At 39.5% G+C, this 7,601-nt stretch overlaps 1 pseudogene; it reads right to left on the reverse strand.

Annotated features, from left to right (window-relative positions):
* Positions 1 to 391: 391 nt before the first annotated feature.
* Positions 392 to 1,519, reverse strand: LOC112818771 (deoxyribose-phosphate aldolase-like; annotated as a pseudogene).
* Between the last annotated feature and the right edge of the window lie 6,082 nt (positions 1,520 to 7,601).

Raw genomic sequence — 7,601 nt, forward strand, 5'->3', positions numbered from 1 at the left:
AGAGTATGGCCGGCAGCTCAGGGATGCTACGTTTTCTTTCACTAAAGACACGTTTCTTGGGCAGTTTAACGTTCTCCCCCCTTAGAATTTAATGCTGTCAAAGCTATGATTAATATTTTACTCAGAATTTTTAAAAGAAAATCTTCACAAAATTAACAATACAGATCTTCAAGTAATTAGGACCACTCAGAGGCACCTGAAAAGAATTCCATGTATGGATTCGTTGTTTTTTCTTTTATTCTTTGAATTAAATTCAGTGAAAGTTTTAAGCGGGGGAAAAATCAGTTATCTATTCATTCCCTCATGTTTGAATTAAACAATTTTAGCGATTACGTAGAAAAACACATTTTACATGTTGCTGTAAAGCACTTTTCTGGAACTGGTCACTGATTTAAGACATCGGAAGATCATGTTAGGCCACCTATCTTCCTGTCACGTGATGGTAAATCTGCCTCTCAATGTCCGAAACCAGAGTACTGGCACCTATTCGGAACAGTTCTGGCGTCAGCCATTCATCTCCCAGCTCTTCCTTCACAAGAGAGAGACAAGCAAGGGAATCCTTGTCACTGCGGATGCCTCCTGCTGGTTTAAACCAAAGCCTACCTTGTTTCCAGTTTTCCAGAAGAAATTTCTAAGGGCCCGTAGCATTACTATAGCTACTGGGAAAGTGGCATTTACCATTTCTTTTCCAGTAGAGGTCTTAATAAATTCTGATCCTGCCATCATTGCGATCATACTGGCTTTATAGACATGAGTAAGAGATCCAAGTTCTCCTGTTGCTAAGATGGTTTTGAGATGAGCCTCCCCACAGGCCTTGCGAAACTGACGAATCTCATCACACAGGGCTTCCCGCTGGCTGGTCAGCACCAAGGTACTATTAATCACCACATCGATTTGGGTAACTCCATTTTCCACAGCCAATCTGATCTCTTCCAATCATGTTTTTAAATGAGTCTGTCCATGGTGCCTGGGTGGCTCAGTTGGTTGGGCGACTGCCTTCGGCTAAGGTCATGATGCTGGAGTCCTGGGATCAAGTCCCACATCGGGCTCCCTGCTCAGCAGGGAGTCTGCTTCTCCCTCTGACCCTCTTCGCTCTCGTGCTATCACTCATTCTCTCTCTCAAATAAATAAATAAATAAATAAATAAATAAATAAATAAATAATTATAAATAAATGAGTCTGTCCAGCTGGAGATCCAGTGGGCACGGAAGCCACTGGGATGGTACAGCCCGGGGCTTTCAGTGCTTTAACCGCCTCACACACCCGCGTGGTGTAGACATAAACAGCAGTGGTCGTAAGGCCTTTATCACCCATACTTAAACTTTTTAAGAAAGCTTCCCGGATTGGATAATTGGCTTTATAACAGAGCCTTTGTACGTTGGAAGATGTGTCATCGTCTGAAAGTGTAGTAAGACCTATAGGTAATGGCTTTCAGGAGCCAAGCAGCTTGCCACTCCATTTCCATTGTTCTGCAAGCCTGGATTTGTTTTTCATGCCTCAGAACTGCGGGTTGATTCATTTCTTACTTTTATTCCTAGATTTTTTATTTCTAGATGCAATTGTAAATGGCAATGTTTTCTTATTTTCTCTTTGTGGAATTTTGTCATCACTATACAGAAATGCAACTAGTTGGGGCACCTGGCGGCTTAGTCAGTTTAAGCATCTGTCTTTGGCACAGGTCAGAATCCCAGGGTCCTGGCATCCAGACCCTCATTGGTCTCCCTCCTCAGTGGGCTCTAGGCTTCTCCGTCCCCTTCTGCTGCTCACCCTGCTTGTGCTGTTTCTCTCTCTCTGTCAAATAAATAAATAAAATCGTAAAAATAAAAGAAATGCAACAGTTCTCTGTATATTGACTTTATTTCCTGCAGCTTTAGTGAATTTATTTATTCTAACAGTTTTTTGGTGGGATCTTTAGGGATTTCTATATATAGTATGTCATTTGAAAATAATGACAGTTTTCCTATTTGGATTTCATCTTTTCTTTCTTTAATTCTCTCTTTCTCTCTCTCTCTCTCTTTCTTCCTTTCTTTCTTTCTTCTTTTTCTTTCTTTCTTCCTTCCTTCCTTCCTTCCTTCCTTCCTTCCTTCCTTCCTTCCTTCCTTCCTTCCTTCCTTTCTTTCTTTCTTTCTTCTTTCTTTCTTTCTTTCTTTCTTTCTTTCTTTCTTTCTTTCTTTCTTTCTTACTTTCTTTCTTTCTTCTTTCTTTCTTTTCTTTTTTTGTCTAAATGCTTTGGCTAGGGCTTTCAATACTATGGTGAATTTAAGTGATGAGAGTAGAAGTCTGTCTTGTTCTTGATCTTAGTGGAAAAATTTTCAGCTTTTCACCCTTGAGTATGATTTTAGCTGTGAGCTTTGCATATATGGACTATGTTCCCTCTATACCTAGATGCTTTACAGTTTTTATCATACATGCATATCGAATCTTGTCAAGTGTGCTTTCTGCAACTATTGTAAAAATCATATGATTTTTATTTTTATTTTTTTAAGATGGTGTATCCTGATGTTTGATGTGCAGATGTGCAAACAACCCTGCATCCCTGGAATAAATCATACTTGATTGTGTTGTGAGATTCTCCCGATGTATTGTTGAATTCAGTTTGCTTATAATTTTTTGAGGATATTGGCATTTAAGGTCTTGAGGGATATTGGCTTTCCCTTTCCTTTTTTTCCCATGCCCCCATCCCCCACCCCTCTAGAACCCTCAGTTTGTTTTTCAGAGTCCATTATCTCTCATAGTTCGTCTCCCCCTCTGACTTACTCCCCTTCATTCTCCCCCTCCTCCCATCTTCTTCTTTTTTTTCTTAACATATATTGCCTTATTTGTTTCAGAATTACAGATCTGTGATTCAACAGTCTTGTACAATTCACAGCACTCACCACAGCACATACGCTCCCCAATGTCTATCACCCAGCCACCCCATCCCTGCCACACCCCACCACTCCAGGAACACTCAGTTTGTTTCCTGAAATTAAGAATTCCTCATATCACTGAGGTCATATGATACATGTCTTTCTCTGATTGACTTATTTCACTCAGCATAACACCCTCCAGTTCCATCCATGTCGTTGCAAATGGCAAGATCTCATTCCTTTTGATGGCTGCATAATATTCCATTGTGTATATATACCACTGCTTCTTTATCCATTCATCTGTCGATGGGCATTTTGGCTCTTTCCAGAGTTTGGCTATTGTGGACATTGCTACTATAAACATCGGGGTGCACCTACTCCTTCGGATCCCTACATTTGTATCTTTGGGGTAAATACCCAGTAGTGCAATTGCTAGATCGTATGGTAGCTCTATTTTCAACTGTATTAGGAACCTCCATACTGTTTTCCAGGAGTGTTGCACCAGCTTGCATTCCCACCAACAGTGTAGGTGTGTTACCCTTTCTCTGCAGCCCTGCCAACATCTGCCGTTTCCTGACTTGTTAATTTTAGCCATTCTGACTGTTGTGAGGTGGTATCTCATTGAGGTTTTGATATGGCTTTCCTTGATGCCGAGCGATGTGGAGCAATTTTTCATGTGTCTGTTGGCCATTTGAATGTCTTTTTTGGAGAAATGTCTGTTCATATCTTCTGCCCATTTCTTGATTGGATTATTTGTTCTTTGGGGATTGAGTTTGATAAGTTCTTTATAGATTTTGGATACTAGCCCTTTATCTGAGATGTCATTTGCAAATATTTTCTCCCATCCTGTTGGTTGTCTTTTGGTTTTGTGGAATGATTCCTTTGCTGTGCAAAAGCTTTTTATCTTGATGAAATCCCAATAGTTCATTTTTGCCCTTGCTTCCCTTGCCTTTGGCGATGTTTCTAGGAAGAAGTTGCTGCGGCTGAGGTCGAAGAGGTTGCTATTTGTGTTCTCCTTTAGAATTTTGATGGAATACTGTCTCACGTTTATGTCTTCCAACCATTTGGAGTCTATTTTTGTGTGTGGTGTAAGGAAGCGGTCCAGTTTCATTCTTCTGCATGTGCCTGTCCAATTTTCCCAACACCATTTGTTGAAGAGACTGTCTTTTTCCATTGGATATTCTTTCCTGCTTTGTCAAAGATAAGTTGACCATAGAGTTGAGGGTCCATTTCTGGGCTCTCTATTCTGTTCCATTGATCTGTGTGTCTGTTTTGGTGCCAGTAGCGTTCTGTCTCGATGATGACAGCTTTGTAATAGTGCTGGAAGTCCGGACTTGTGATGCCGCCAGCTTTGCTTTTCTTTTTCAGTATTACTCAAGCTATTCTTGGTCTCTTCTTGTTCCATACAAATTTTAGGATTCTTTGTTCCATTTCTTGGAAAAAAGTGGATGGTATTTTGATGAGGATTGCATTGAATGTGTAGATTGCTCTAGGTAGCATTGACATCTTTACAATAGTTTTTCTTCCAATCCTGGAGCATGGAAGGTTTTTCCATTTCTTTGGGTCTTCTTCAATTACTTTCATGAGTATTTTATAGTTCTCTGAGTACAGGTCCTTTACCTCTTTGCTTAAATGTATTCCTAGGTATCTTATGGTTTTGGGTGCAGTTCTAAATGGGATCAACTCCTTGATTTGTCTCTCATCTGTCTTGTTGTTGGTGTATAGGAATGCCACTGATTTCTGTGCATTGATTTTATATCCTGCCACTTTCCTGAATACCTGTATGAGTTCTAGCACTTTTGGGGTGGAGTCTTTTGGGTTTTCCACATACAGTATCACATCATCTGCAAAGAGTGGGAGGTTGACTTCCTCTTTGCCGATTTGGATGCCTTTGATTTCTTTTTGTTGTCTCATTGCTGTGGCTAAGACTTCTAATACTATGTTGCATAGCAGTGGTGATAGTGGACATCCCTGCCGCGTTCCTACCTTAGGTGAAAAGCTCTCAGGTTTTCCCCATTGAGAATGATGTTCACTGTAGGTTTTTCATAGATGGCTTTTATGATATTGAAGTATGTACCCTCTATCCCTATACTCTGAAGAGTTTGATCAAGAAAGAATGCTGGATTTTGTCAAATGCTTTTTCTGCATCTATTGAGTGGATCATAAGATTCTTGTTCTTTCTTTTGTTAATGTATTGTATAACGTTAATTGATATGGGGATGTTGAACCAACCTTGCAGCCCAGGGATTAATCCCACTTGGTCGTGGTGAATAATCCTTTTAATATACTGTTGGATCCTATTAGCTAGTACTTTGGTGAGAATTTTTGCATCCATGTTCATCAATGATATTGGTCTGTAATTCTCCTTTTTGATGGGATCTTTGTCTGGTCTTGGGATCAAGGTAATGGTGTCCTCCTAAAATGCGTTTGGATGTTTTCCTTTCTCTTCTATTTTTTGTAACAACTTCAGAAGAATAGGTATTAATTTTTCTTTAAATGTCTGGTAGAATTCCCCTCGGAATCCATCTGGCCCTGGGCTTTTGTTTGTTGGGAGATTTTTTATGACTGCTTCGATTTCCTTAGTGGTTATAGGTCTGTTCAGTTTTTCTATTTGTTCCTGGTTCAATTTTGATAGTTGATACATCTCTAGGAATGCACCCATTTCTTCTAGGTTACTAATTTGCTGGTATAGAGTTGCTCATAATATGTTATTATAATTGCTTGTATTTCTTTGGTGTTGGTTGTGATCTCTCCTCTTTCATTCATGATTTTGTTGATTTGGGTCATTTCTCTTTTCTTTTTGATAAGTCTGGCCAGGGGTTTATCAATCTTGTTAATTCTTTCAAAGAACCAGCTCCTAGTTTCGTTGCTCTCTACTACTGTTCTTTTGGTTTCTATTTCATTGATTTCTGCTCTGATCTTTATTATTTCTCTTCTTCTGCTGGGTTTAGGCTTTATTTGCTGTTTTTTCTCTATCTCCTCTGTGTGTAGGGTTAGGTTGTGTATTTGAGACCTTTCTTGTTTCTTGAGAAAGCTTGTATTGCTATATCATTTACTCTCAGGACTGCGTTTGCTGTAACACAAAGATTTTGAACATTTGTGTTTTCATTTTCATTGGTTTCCATGAATTTTTTAAATTCATCTTTAATTTCCTGGTTGACCCATTCATTCTTTAGTAGGATGCTCTTTAGCCTCCATGTATTTGAGTTCCTTCCGACTTTCCTCTTGTGATTGAGTTCTAGTTTCAAAGAACAGTGGTCTGAAAATATGCAGGGAATAATCCCCATCTTTTGGTACCAGTTGAGACCTGATTTGTGAACTAGGATGTGATGTCTTCTGGAGAATGTTCCATGGGCACTAGAGAAGAATGCGTATTCCGTTGCTTTGGGATGGAATGTCCTGAATATGTCTGTGAAGTCCATTTGGTCCAGTGTTTCATTTAAAGTCTTTATTTCCTTGTTGATCTTTTGCTTAGATGATCTGTCCATTTCAGTGAGGGGGGTGTTAAATTCCCCCACTATTATTGTATTTTCAATGTGTTTCTTTGCTTTTGTTATTAATTGCCTTATATAATAGCCTGCTCCCTTGTTAGGGGCATAGATATTTACAATTGTCAGATCTTCTTGTTCGATAGGCCCTTTAAGTAGGATATAGTGTCCTTCTTCATCTCTTATTACAGTCTTTGTTTTAAAGTCTAGTTTGTCTGATATAAGGATTGCCACCCCAGCTTTCTTTTGGTGTCCATTAGCATGGTAAATTGTTTCCCCCCCCTCACTTTCAATCTGGGGGTGTCTTTGGGTCTAAAATGAGTCTCTTGCAGACAGCATATCGATGGGTCTTGTTTTTTAATCCAATCTGATAGCCTGTGTCTTTTGATTGGGGCATTGAGCCCATTTACATTCAGGGTAACTATTGAAAGGTATGAATTTAGTGCCATTGTATTGCCTGTAAGGTGACTGTTAACTGTATGTTGTCTGTGTTCCTTTGTGATCTTTGCTGCTTTTAGGCTCTCTCTTTGCTTAGAGGACCCCTTTCAATATTTCTTGGAGGGAAATTGTTTTAAAATCTAATTTCTCTGATATAAGGATTGCCACCCCAACTTTCTTTTGGTGTCCATTAGCATGGTAAATGGTTTTCCACGCTCTCACTTTCAATCTGGGGTTGTCTTCGGGTCTAAAATTAGTCTCCTGCAGACAGCATAACGATGGGTCTTGTTTTTTAACCCAATCTGATAGCCTGTGTCTTTTGATTGGGGCATTTAGACCATTTACATTCAGGGTAACTATTAAAATGTGTGAATTTAGTGCCATTGTCCTTCAATATTTCTTGGAGGGCTGGCTTCGTGTTTGCAAATTCCTTTAGTTTTTGTTTGTCCTGGAAGCTTTTTATCTCTCCTTCTATTTTCAATGACAGCCTAGCTGGATATAGTATTCTTGGCTGCATATTTTTCTCGTTTAGTGCTCTGAAGATCTCATGCCAGTCTTTTCTGGCCTGCCAGGTCTCTGTGGATAGGTCTGTTGCCAATCTAATGTTTCTGCCATTGTAGGTAACATATCTCTTCTCCTGAGCTGCTTTCAGGATTTTCTCTTTGTCTCTGAGACTCGTGAGTTTTACTATTGGATGTCGGGGTGTTGACCTATTTTTATTGATTTTGAGAGGGATTCCTTGTGCCTCCTGGATTTTGATGCCTGTTCCCTTCCTCACATTAGGGAGGTTCTTTGCTATTATTTGCTCCAATATACCTTCTGCCCT

Source organism: Callorhinus ursinus, unplaced genomic scaffold (assembly GCF_003265705.2).
Source record: "Callorhinus ursinus isolate GAN/ISIS: 27379988/994484 unplaced genomic scaffold, GSC_fseal_2.0 scaffold361, whole genome shotgun sequence".
NCBI classification, from domain to species: domain Eukaryota; kingdom Metazoa; phylum Chordata; class Mammalia; order Carnivora; family Otariidae; genus Callorhinus; species Callorhinus ursinus.